The 13,185-nt window shown below is 44.6% G+C and overlaps 3 non-coding genes across 3 annotated transcripts; all 3 read left to right on the forward strand.

Annotated features, from left to right (window-relative positions):
* Positions 1-2,758: 2,758 nt before the first annotated feature.
* TRNAL-CAG (transfer RNA leucine (anticodon CAG)) lies at positions 2,759-2,841 on the forward strand. Its single transcript has one exon. It is a non-coding gene; the product is annotated as a tRNA-Leu (tRNA).
* Positions 2,842-4,245: 1,404 nt separating this feature from the next.
* Positions 4,246-4,328, forward strand: TRNAL-CAG (transfer RNA leucine (anticodon CAG)). Its single transcript has one exon. It is a non-coding gene; the product is annotated as a tRNA-Leu (tRNA).
* A 3,441-nt stretch (positions 4,329-7,769) lies between these two features.
* On the forward strand, positions 7,770-7,842 carry TRNAM-CAU (transfer RNA methionine (anticodon CAU)). Its single transcript has one exon. It is a non-coding gene; the product is annotated as a tRNA-Met (tRNA).
* The last annotated feature ends 5,343 nt before the right edge of the window (positions 7,843-13,185 follow it).

Here is a 13,185-nt window from a genome sequence, read left to right on the forward strand (position 1 = left end):
AGGCCAGTGATCACATACACCTGGTGGTTGAAGCGGCCACCCCGAATGCCCTACCACTCAAAGAACTGGAAGTGGCGGCTGCGAACGATGAGTGTTTCTGCATCCTCAGAGCGGCACTGCAGCAGGGGTCGTGAAATAGTGTCCTAGAGTCGCTGGCTGAACGTACGCAGGAAGCAAAGGTGGTGCTTGAGCAGCTGTGGAGAGTGCGGGAGGAACTGTCATTCTCAGAGAAGGGGCTATTGCTGAGAGGAGATTGGATCGTGGTCCGGCAGGATAAAGTCCATGAAGTGATCGGCCTGGCACACCAAGGCCATCAAGGGGATGCAAAGACCAAAGCCCGGCTACGTCTCAAGGTGTGGTACCCCAAGGTTGAGAAACTGGTGGACGAATATGTAGCTTCATGCGTGTGGTGCCAGGCAGCTTCACCCGCCCAGAGGGAACCTGCCATCGAAGCCATGCCCCACAGCATGCGTCCCTGGGAGGTTGTCCAAGCTGACTTTGGGTCCAGGTCGCAGGGAATGCACTTCCTGGTGGTGGTGGATGAGTACTCCAGGTACCCGGAGGTGGAGTTCATCCAGTCACTGGCCTTCGAACACATGGTGGTGGCGATGGAGAAGGTGTTTGCGGCTCATCCTCTGCCTACAGTACTATGCTCTGACAATGCGGCTCCATTCTAAAGAGAACGGTTTGCTGCCCTTATGGAAGACTATGGAGTGCATCATAGGAAGGTCACCCTGCTGTGGCCAAGGGCCAGTGGAGAGGCCGAAAGGATGATGCGCATGTTAAACGAAGTCTTCCAGATTGCGCAAGGCCAGGGACAGTGTTTGGAGAGGGCCCTCTACCAGTTCTTGCGGGTCTTTCGAACAACCCTGCACACCTCGACAGGGGTGGCCCCGGCACAAGCCCTATTCAAGCGGTGCCCGAGAAGGTTGCTGCCGGATGTGGGGGGAAAGGAGCCGAGAGTCATCGACACTCAAAGGGTGGAGATGGAGAGGCAACTACGGACTGAGCAGAATAACGAAAGGAGGGGTCTCCCACTTCAACAGCTTGTGCCCGGGGACAAGGTGCTAATAAGAAACAGGCACCCCCGCGGGAAACTGACGCTAACATATGAACCAGAGCCGCTGGACGTGATAGCAGTCAAGGATTCCATGGTGACTGCGTCAGATGGCTGAGCTTTGGTCACAAGAAACGTCAGTTTCTTCAAGAAACTGGGGTAGCCCAGGACTGAGGCGCCCCTAGACCAGGACATTGCGGACATACCCAACGAGGGCGGGGGTTCGGTGCCCCTCCTTTGGTCTCCTGTGAGAGCACCAGATGACAGCGGGACTCGCATCCCTGAGGCGAGCAGGAGGTACCCCCTGAGGACAGGGCGAGGGAAACTTGCTTGTTTCAGTGACTTTGTCTTGGGGCAATGACGGAGTCTGACCCGGACGGGCCTGCCCAGCGGGGAAAGGGGGTGGCTGTGAATAAAGGGACTCATTGGGGATCTAGGTGTTTGGGTTAAGGGTGTTAGTGTGTTGTAGAGTTTAACTGTAGTCAAGCCAAGTTTGATTTTGTTATTCGTTGTCCTCATAAAAAAGGAGGAGTGTGGTGCTGCCCCTTTAAGGGACTAGCACGCGGCGGAGTGACGTTGCACTCCGCCGAGTGCCCTATAAATAACAGGGGCGTTCCCGGCCACATCAGTGCGACCGGGGAGCCTGAGCTAAATAACAGGGGCGTTCCCGGCCACATCAGTGCGACCGGGGAGCCTGAGCCTGTCTCTGTGTGAGTCTCTGATGCCGTGGGGGCCCGAGTCTCTCGGAGGAATGCAGTGGGGGCCATGGATTCCCCCACAACAGTCCCCGCAACTGAAGATATATTTAAAAAGTAAAATCTCCAACTTGCATTCAATTGCCCTTTCCTAATCGAAGAACGTGCCCAGGAAAAATTAGAAGCTGCCTTTCAGAAAATTAATCAACACTTAAAATATAACCTGCGAGATTTTCATCTAACTTTGCTTGCCAATTATAAAAGGCACGCACCTTTCTAACCCCAGGAATCAGTATTGAAGTAGTCCCTTCAGAGCAAGATCCCAATAAATGACATTTTACACTCACTTTTCCCATATTGTCATGTGGTCAAGTGGGAAGCGTCTTTATATAGACTCTACACTCTCTAATACGTTATTTCATTTGCTTTCTCCCATTCTCAAAAATACCCAGGGAGGGACAGGCATCCGCCCTTCGAAAAATGTTGCCCGTCGGCGTCAACCCTCATGCACCCTCGGCTTGCTTTTTCCAGTATGGCTTTCTGCAAAGCATGCGGGCTCCATAAAAATCCATTATTTTTCCACCAACATGAAATGCTTTGCTGGTGTAAAACCTATGGGGTATTGTCAGCCATATTTGAACAGCAGTCAGGTCATTCCAGTCTCCAAATCCTCCTGCCAAATTATTGAACGTATGCTAATGAGGCAAAAGTGGAGGGCTTCCCATTTTTCAAAAGTGGAGGGCTTCCCACTTTTCCCATCTATTTGAACATTTTTTCCTGTCTGCTGGACTTAGAAAATGACCACCTCGTTTTTCTTCCATAGTTGCTAATGTCTGATATCTAAGTTGTGACACCTGTTTCTCTATACCTAGCACCTCTTTGCGGTAGACACCATTATTCAAATCATGATTGTCTCCGGTGACATTATAAAAATATAGAACAAATATATAATACTTCAGAGCCACAGAAAGCATTCATTTTCCACCCACAGAACCATGTAATAGTTGTCAGGATGGCCGAGCGGTCTAAGGCGCTGCGTTCAGGTCGCAGTCTCCTCTGGAGGCGTGGGTTCGAATCCCACTTCTGACATGAATTATTTTAGTAAATAACTATATAGTCTTAATAGTGTCTGCATCCAGAAACACAATTATGTGCAACATTGTTGTCGGCTCTTCCTAGAATAGTTGTTTTCTAATGCCTCGTGAAATAGATTGTAAATGAACTTCTTTAGGAGATTGAATAATATTTACTTTCTGTCATTTTGAATCAGGTTGGGAATAGTTGCAGCTTCACTCTAAATGTCTCATGCCACAAGTCATGTGAATTTTGAAACATTATTGTCTTTCTATCCCTGTGGCATATTTTCTGTGTTGGTCTCAACATAAGCAGGCCCTCCATTTACAATTGCACACTTTCATATTCACTCTCCCTTTAGATATCCACACTAACACGTTCAAATGCTATCTTTAAAAACACAATAAGCATACAAACTAAGCAGTGGTTAAAGTGAGCAGAAAAGGTCGGGAGCGGCTACCACTACTTTCATTTTGTACTGTTAACAGTTCTACTACTTTTGTAATCATTTTAATCATTCCGGAACTGTTCTTTGTGAAGTTAAATCACAGTTCTCTACTTTACAATCCAATAGCAGTAAAGGCTAAACTGAAGTATGTTTCAACTTGATTGGCTGTCAACCAGTAATGAAAAATGTGTTGTATGTTGCTCCTTTCCTGCCTACTCTTTTCCCCGCCAGGGTCACTGTTCCACTACCTTTTTGGATGCACTTCTACCACTGAAACTAAGCCACCCACACATGGCTAGTGAATATGAACAGAATCAACTCTAATCTATGAACATATATTGGGTTGTTCACATGCTGCACGGACACGTGATACCGCACAAGCATTAAGCAGGGACTTGTCATTTCTTAAAGGGGAGCACGCCACAGTGCTGATCAGATTCCCACATACCTCACCAGTCTCCCCCATCCCTTATCAATGCCCTTCAAACAATGAAGGGGCTGTGTCCTGAGTCACCTGGCAAGTAATACGATTCCTTGAGTAATACGAATACAGACAATCCTCAAAAAATATATTAGGGCAACTATTAAGATCACTCTGCGTTCAACAGGCTCCTACTGATTGGTTGTCGCTACCTTTTCTTGTTATGCAATAGAAAGTTACTCATTAGAGAAACTGGATCCTATTCTTTGCTTCTGTACATTACGCCTATGTGTATGTGCAATGAAGTGGTGAGAGATGCAAAGAATGGAAAATAACATAAAAAGACGTGTGCAAACTCATCTGCGTTGATCACCATTATAACCATGTGAGGCAAATGATACTGTCCAGATATGTGTTAATTTGTGTGTTATTATGATTCCAAATCCCAAGATTATCAGTCATTTCATCAATAATTAAAAGAATTGCAAAGGAGTGACTTGACATTAGTACATGGTGATAACTGCAGACCTTGTCATGTCTTCGTCAGTTCGTCAGGATGGCCGAGCGGTCTAAGGCGCTGCGTTCAGGTCGCAGTCTCCTCTGGAGGCGTGGGTTCGAATCCCACTTCTGACAGGAATCATTTTTTAAATCGGCTATCTGTTTGAATTGTGAAAGATAATGTTATTTGCCAGTGTCAATGGCCCTTTTGTCAGTACGTCATTTTAAAATTAACCTTTAACAATTCTCTAAGATTTTTATTGATACCAATATATACAACTTAAATGTGTTCATACTGTCCTGGTACATGTTTTCTGTTGGAAAGAAGACAGTCTACAATCGGCCACTAGATGTCCTTTCAGTACAACAGCTGAAAGAGTTTGAACAGTCCTGACTACTTTAAATAGACAGTTTTACAATAGCAAATCGATATGCACTGTTCGGCGACTAATGCTCTGAAATCCTGCGAAAACATTTCATATCCTTCTGTTCTATTTCTGGTGCTGACCGGAGAGGTTTCTCTTTTAAAGGGATACACTTGCTCCAGAGGTTTGGGCAGTCCCCTCCCACCACTGCGACAGGACCAATGTAGGAAGTTAAAAAGACATGTTGCTGCCTTGGTAGACAGGGCAGTGTATTTAACAAATGGTTAATATATATAATTTTCTTTTTAGTAGCTTTGTTTAACACCCATAATTAACATATTTTCTTGAGATGTTTTGGGCCAGGAACTCGCACCTTTTGTATTAATATCAGGTATAACTTGTGAACACTCATGTGCTGCTCTCACCTTGTGTACATGTGGATAGCCATGTCTTGGTGTGCTGGGGCTAAACCGAATAACACGACTGTTGATGCCTACCATTATGTGTTATGTGCAATAGGAACACGTCTTGAGTGTTTTTAACTTTATCTGCACTTGCCCTTTTCTTCAGTGGCAGCTGTTGTGATGCGTCCCGCACACACACGGGTGTCCGTGAGCCCCCTCCCTCCACAGACCTCACTCAAACCCGGTCGCTCTGCGTGGCCGGAACACCCCCTTTATTTATACTGCACGCGGCGGAGTGCAAGGTCACTCCGCTGAGTGCGTGCAGCCCTTAAAGGGGCAGCATCACAGCAGCTTACAGTTCAAAATATTTGGGATTTTTCAGTGCGGTATATTGGGATTTCTAAAGTGGATTGTGCACACGGACGTTAAACTGAGATGGGGCAACATGGAAGTGGACTGGGATCTTGACCAGTGCAACAAGTGTGTGCTAACAATGGTTACGGGTAAACCAGGGGAATTTAGTTGTTATATTTGTAAAGCACACTAGCAGCCCAGAGGCATGGAAGTGCTGTTGCAAGAAAGTGTCTTAGTTATAAGGAAGACGCCCATGGTTACAGTGAGGCGCATAGCATTACAATGCAGAGTGTAGATATTTACAGAGGATGTTTACAAGTTGCATATCATACAGTGCAATGAGTGTTCTACTACACAGAGTGAGTAACAGCATATGGCACAGGCCAAAGCTATTCAGCCAGACAGGGCCCTGTTATACAAACAGCAGAGTTTTTATAGCTTTCTGTCAAGCTATGTGTGAATCTATGCTTCCGAGGTGGGGTGGTAACGGAGTTCCAATGGGTCGCGGCCATGACATCGAAGCTGGAGGCTCCTGCGCAAATCCTCTGCGTTTTAGGAATGGGTATGTTAGAATTATGTGACCTGGAATACTGAACGGCATGGGAAAGTATTGGGATTGCAAAATGTAATGTATTGGCAAACTGCAGACTGGGAATGACCCTGGGCTATCAAATTGAGCCCACACTCGGATTTTAGAAAGCGTGCCTAGGCCAGGATTGCAACTGGTTGTGAACAGGGATTATGTAGACTGGTCATTTTTCAAGATGGCAGTGCACAGGAGACATGTCATTATGAAGTCCATGCATGTGCACACGGGTTGTCAAATTGGGAACATACTGAAATTGTGCAAACTGACAGTATACACGCATAATGGAAAATGGGATCATTCCGTGATTGCGTAACTAGAAAAACTAGAATAGGATACACATTCAGCAAGGTCCTGTAACTGGGGTTGTGCAAATTGGGATTTTGAAAGCTATCTGTACACCGAGATTGTAAACCTGGAAATATTTATTAGATTTGATTTATATATTTGAATTTATGGATCGCTTTCACAAAAAGTATGTACAGAAAAAAACAAAATAAACCGTAACAAATACATAGTGTGTTTGGTCAAATTTCTGTGATTGTGCAAACTGTGACTATATTGGAAATGTTAAAAGTTGAAGTGAAATGGGAATATACTGCCTTGGGAAACTAGGAATATACTAGGATTGTCAATACACCTGGGAAAAAGCAGTAGTGTCAAAATAGTAGAATACTGGCTCTTTAGCCCTGTTTCCTGCCCCAGCCCCATTTCTTATCCAACCCCCTTTTCTTAGCGCTTTAATCCCAGGTTCTTCCCCTCAAACACTTTTGCCTCGTTTCTTGCCCTAGTCGCATTTAGTCTCCTTTCTTGCTCCATCCCCATTTAGTTCATTTTGTTGCCTAGGCACCGTTTGTTGCCCTCTTAATGCCTTTTCTTGACCCTAAACTCTTTTTCTCCTGTCCCTTTCAGCCCCTTTAGTTGCCCCTTTTCTCTTTCCCGTCCCTTTCAGCCCCCTTTCTTGCTCCTTTGGTTGCCCCAGTACCTTTCAGCCCCTTTCTTGCCCACAAAACCTGACAGAGGCCACTTCCCCATGTTGCTTGGCCATTTCCGCATGGGGCAGATGATTGGGCCCCCTCCATCGAGTGACCTGACCTGGGGCCCATTTCAACTAAAAATAGTTGAAAGGACCCGACGCCGTTTTTATGCCTCTGTGTATAGTTGGTTAAAACAAACTACAGCTCAACGATTGTTTAGTGAAGATCCAGGATTGTCTCGCGTGTCATTTGTGACACAGCCCCGTGTTGGCAACTGCCAACTCCCAACTCCCTTCCATTTGTTTTCTGCGACCACCAGCCGCGAAACGAGCAGCCCCACGCTGCGGTTAGGCGAGACCTGGCTGTGGAGCGGAGCTTCTGGGAAACCCCGTGTTTCTTGGGCGAACACCTTCCAGAGCTTGGAATACCCGTGTATAGGTGTGTGTGTAGTGTTCTCTCTGTTCGTGCAGCGACTCTGCCGTCTTTTCCAAACCGAGAAAACTGAGGAAAATGAATGTCGAGCCAGCCACATGCGGGGCAACATCCCGCCCACTCAGCGTTTGGGGTGGAGTGTGCACGTTCTCTGCGCACGCGCTCGTGGGCAATCACACGCGTTCACATCTTTTGCTGCCTTTTCAGCCGCGCTCCATTAGCTCGTTAATATATTGTTTTGAATTGACAATTGACATCTTTTGTGTGCAAACACCACACACAAAACACGAAATCGAAAAACATGAAAAGGATGGAATATGAAACTGTGATAGAGAAAACAAGAATATACACCATAAATAAATAAACGCATTTATTCTCAAAAACTCACTACACGACCGCCTCCATCGGTGGACGGCTGATTTCCCATGAGTAGTTATTTTGCATCAGGGCTTAACAGAGCCTTCTTAGCGCAGTAGGCAGCGCGTCAGTCTCATAATCTGAAGGTCGTGAGTTCGAGCCTCACAGAGGGCAGAATTTTGTTCAGCTCAGTAACATGTACTGATTTTCAATCTCCTACATTGACATCCCTACATTTTAACATACTGCGGACACTGCACCGAAAGTCCGCATACCTTCGAACTTTTGTGTCTCCAAACCTAGTGCAATTTAAACTACACTATCATCACTTCTACAGTTTAACGATTCCATGATTATTTTCTTATCAACGTTTACAAGTTGTTTACCTTAAGGGTTGCGAGATTTCACAAAGCACTGTTTATTCCATTCCCCAAAAATATTAGCCACAAAACACACCAGAGGTTGTTTCTGCTCTTGATAATGCAGCCTTATTGACCAAGGGAGGGGTCGAACTGCCACCAAGTTATGCCCTGAAGCAAAGTCAAGAGCCAAAAGTTGGGGAAGGTTTATTATCCCAAGGTCTATAAGACTATTAACACATGGTGGTAATTTCAATACATGTTTTGGAGTTTGGTGGTGAAGTAAAAATGTCACTTTAATAGTGAGTAAATAGAAAAACTCAGTAAATTAAATGTGGTTTTATTTTGGAGTGTTTAAATAACAAGGTTGTCTTAATCATTTAATTATTTTAAATGCAAACTTAGTTAAACAGGAGTGCATTAGGCATCATGTAAAATGTAACGGTTTATCTATGAGAAAGTGAAAGAATATTCCCATGTTTTAGCTTTCTCGTTGATGTGTCAAATAGGATGTTGCGCAAATACAAGTCCTCCCAGAAACAAAGTGTCTTTTTTGAAAGAAAGTAAAATCTTCAAAATGCAGCCAATACCAGTAGTTATTGACTGCGCACTGAATATTCTGATTTGTTGAGAGGCGCTCAATTATGATCTGCATGTTTGAATGACATTGTGTAAACATGTGGAACTCTGCACAATAAGAGAATGCTGTTCCTTGGTTTCCCTTCATCAGCGCACAATGCAACAACTAACGCTTCACTTTTTCATGGTTCCACTTGAGTGGAACCTAGACAGGTTGCAGATGGTTTTCCCATTTTGCAATGGCACAGGCCCAGCGAGAAAAGATGGAAGGGAAGACATCCAGAGGGATTCCCAGTGGTTGTGATTAATTCAAATCTTCTGGTCCAGTGAGAGACTGGACCAGAAAAATGAACCTGTGAAGAAAATGGTTGGTAGGCGGATACTGATCTCAGTCCTGTGAGTGAAAGTTAAGGGCTATGATGCCCAGTAATGGAAAAGCAAGGGGTATGTTGCTCAGTAATGGAAAAGACAAGGGCTATGATGCTCAGTAATGGAAAAGGCAAGGGCTATGATGCCCTGTAAGGCAAAAGGCAAGGGCTATGATGCCCAGTAATGGAAAAGGCAAGGGCTATGATGCTCAGTAATGGAAAAGGCAAGGGCTATGATGCCCAGTAAGACAAAAGGCAAGGGGTATGATGCCCAGTAATGGAAATGGCAAGGGCAATGATGCCCAGTAAGGCAGAATGCAAGGTCTGTGATGCCCAGTAAGGCAAAATGCAAGGGCTATGATGCCCAGTAAGGCAAAAAGGCAAGGTCTATGATGCCCACTAATGGAAAAGGCAAGGATTCTAAAATCGCCACAGCCTCTATTATGGGGTCAATTCGATTATTGTTATGGGATCTAACTGGGTCAACCTAAATTCCTTCCTCAGCGGCTGCAGACTCTTCAAAACATCTGGCCCTGAATGCTCCTAGATTTGCCCATTCCTGTGAAAGCCAAATCAAATTTAAAGCCCTTTGTCTCGTTCATCGAGCTATCCACAGCACCAGGGTGGAATTTTTACAATCCATATTGGTTCCTTACAATCTTCAGAGAGCTCTCGGTTCAGTCAATCTTTCTTTGCTTTGCATCCCTCGTTTCCTTCGGATTTGCTCCGGAGGAAGATCCTTTTCTGTGCTTAGCCCTACGTTGTGGACCGGTCTTCCTGTTGATATCCGAAACATTCCTCACTTTCTTCTGTTCCACAAACGTTTAAAAACCTTCCTGTTCTATTCTTCCTGGGTATCTTCCTCCCCTCTCCTCCTCCACCACCTTGATGCCTTCATTGGTCTTGTTCGCGCTTTACTAAGTATCTGTACAATACAATACAATACAATACAAGGGCTATGATGCCGCGAAAGGTACGAACTTGGATCGTATTGTGGCAGACCTGTGCATGGAGGATGTGCCTTAGAGGTTTGGCCCAGACTGCCACCAGAGGGTTGGAGCCAACACTGATTTGCATATGATTTTAGCCTCGGCAATGGCACAGACAGACTGAAAATCCACGCAATGGAAGCTGCCCAGAAGAATTGCATGTTGTTATTAGTAATAGAGAGCTTTTCAGCCATCACATTTTTGGTTGCTACACAGTTGCACTTGCTTTGTATATCCCTGTGAATTACTCGTTTGTTATCTATTGTAAATCTTCCGACCATACAGGGGGCCTTGCTGCCACAATGAACGCAGTTAATAATCATGTTAATCAAGAAAACACTTAGCGATCTATCCAAAAAAACAGTCACACTGCTGTGAAACTTACTTAAAGATTTTTTACTCGATTCCTTTTCATTAAGTCTTTTGTTGGGTTCCTTTCTGGTTGCAACTTCTTTCCTTCAAACTGACTCCAAGGCCCTCTCCCTCGTTGTACTGTCACCGTCTAATTTCTCACGAACCCTCACCTGCTCCTACATTCCCTCGCTTCCATTCACACCTCTTTTCCCTCACCCAAGCACTCATCCATCCTTACTTCCCTTCCCTATAAGTGCTTCAAAGTGGCGTGTAGGCTAAGTCGCTATTATACAAGACACGTACATAGTAGAACATGTCTGCATATCCATGACATCTTTTTCATGCTACAGCACCTCTTTTGCTGTTACTCCTGAATTGTAGCCCACTGCTAGGCCCTGTCTCTTTTGAGTACGTAATCCGGATTTATTTAACAAACGTCTCCTACTTTGTGCCTTTCTGCCAACCATCCTTCTCTATCCGTCCCATCACTCCTCCTCTGCCACGTCAGCTTTTTGAAGCAGCCATTTTGTTGCACAGGGCCTTATTACAGTTTTGCCGGTCCAGTAAAATTGCTGTTATAATTGCTGGTAATTCCGGCACCAGCAATTTTACCAGACCAGCAAAACACAAGTTTGCCAGTGGGGGAACTGATTTACCTCCAGCCAAGAGCTGGGGGTAAATCAAGCTCCTACTGGCGAATAAATGCCAGAATTACCGGCATCGGTATGACCGGTGCGGGTAATTCTGGCAATCTCCTCCATGGAGATACCACCAAAATAAAAAATCAGAACCAGAGGGGAAGCAATATATCATTAGCATAGTCCATCTTTAAAGTAAAATCATAAAGCACATTCACATCCCAAAAGGTTATCAAATGTTATACCTATAACACGAACTTCAATATCCCGCCTGCCTTGGCCCACCTCCAAGCAGCCCACCCGGGTACCTAAAAGACAGTACAGAGGCATCCCTAATCGCTGTAACAAATAAAATGTTTAGTTTAGTTTAGTTTATTTACTTACATAGCGCACCTAACCCAGTGGTATCTGGGCGCTTTTACTTAGATAAATGGTATGTTACAGGACACAATACAGATGATAAATTTACAAGGTTACTAAAATGTTTACAAGGTTACAATATCAGTTAGGTTCCATAGTTACAATAGGTTTAAAGAACACTTGTAAGCCGAATTAAAAGGTTGCGATATCAGGTAAGTTGCATAATTACAATAGGTTTAAAGTACACTTGAAAACAGAATTTACAGGTTGCAATATCAGGGTGGAATCATGGTAACAAAGAATTTACAAAAGTATGTAGCTAACTGTACAATTATGAACATTAAGGTACGCTAAGCCTTAGTGGTAAACTGAGCTAAGGCAAGCCCTAGGAGAACAGCCAGTCTTTTGTCTAGGCTCTAAAAGCCCAGATGGCGGATTCTGCTCTAATGGCTGGGGGGAGCAAATTCCAGCATTTGGTAGCTAGCACTGGGAAGCTAGAGCCTCTTGCAGTTTTTAAGTTGTATTTTGGGATGGTGAGTTGGTTGAGATAACCAGATCTAGTAGGTCTGTCCGACTGTGTCCTAGAGAATTTGTTCAACAGGAATTTCGGGGCTGTGTAAGATAGACATTTAAGTGTGATGACTAAGAATCATAAAGTGATTCTGTCACGCACAGGTAGCCAGTGAAAGTCCCGCCTGAAGGATGATATATGAGAGGAGCATGGGATATTCAAAGCAGATCTCAACGCATTGTTCTGCAGGACTTGGAGTTTATTTAAGTTCCGTGCAGAGGAACCTAAGAATAGGGTGTTACAATAATCTAGCTTAGAGAGGATAAGGGCTCTGGCTAGTGTAATACAGCTGTTGGTTGATGAGAATGGTTTGCAGGCATTTATGAGTTTATTCGTGTAGGCTGCAGATGAGGCTGTGGCATTGACTTGTTTTTTAAGAGATAATGTGGATTCTAGGTAAACACCAAGCATTTGGACTTTGCTGGCGACTTTTATGGTGTTCCCATCAATAGTGAAGGCTGTGCAGCGTTTGTCTAATTTGTTTAGTCGAGCCTGAGAACCGATCATCAAGAGTTGGGTCTTGTCGTCAGTTAGACAAAGACTGTGAGCCGCCATACATGCTTGAATCTCAATATGAATATCATTTATCAATTTGGCATCTTTGACATAGCATCGCGAGAGTGCGATGAGGACCTGGTTGTCATCTGCATAATTAGTGTATGTGACACCTAGGTTGTCAAGGCGATCAAAGAGGAGCTTTGTAAATATGTTATAGAGCGTGGGAGAGGTGCAGGATCCCTGCGGTACTCAACAGTATATGGGTGCTGGAGTCGAGGATGCTGAGGGCACGAAAACTCTAGTAGTTCTGTTTGAAACAAATGATTTGATCCAGCTGGCGGCATTCGGTGAGAAAGCTGCAGCTGCTGTTAGATGTTTGGTCAAGATTTTATGGGCGACAAGGTTGAATGCTGTTACGAGGTCTAATAGAAGGAGTATAGCCAGTTTGCCCTTGTCTTTGGTTTCATCCATCTGGATCTTTAGATCTAAGAGAGCGATTTCCGTACCATGTCTTGGTGTGAAGCCGGACTGTCAAAGGCCTAGTAGATCGTTGTCTTTCAAATGTGTTTGTATTAGGATATAGGCAGCACGATCTAAACGTTTTAAGAGAAAAGGTACGGTTGTTATGGACCTAAAGTTGGTTGGTATATTAGGGTCTAAATTGTGTTTTTTAAGAAGCGGCATGACCCATGCTTCTTTCAGGTTGCTGGGGACAACACAGTTTTTGAAGGAGGAGTTAATCAAGGCTGTTATGAATGGTGCTAATTCTCTTGCTCCATCCTTGATAATCGGGGCTGGGCA

The sequence above is a fragment of the Ambystoma mexicanum genome (assembly GCF_040938575.1).
Source record: "Ambystoma mexicanum isolate Mex_15411 chromosome 12 unlocalized genomic scaffold, UKY_AmexF1_1 Mex_chr12_unloc.1, whole genome shotgun sequence".
Classification (NCBI taxonomy): Eukaryota; Metazoa; Chordata; class Amphibia; order Caudata; family Ambystomatidae; genus Ambystoma; species Ambystoma mexicanum.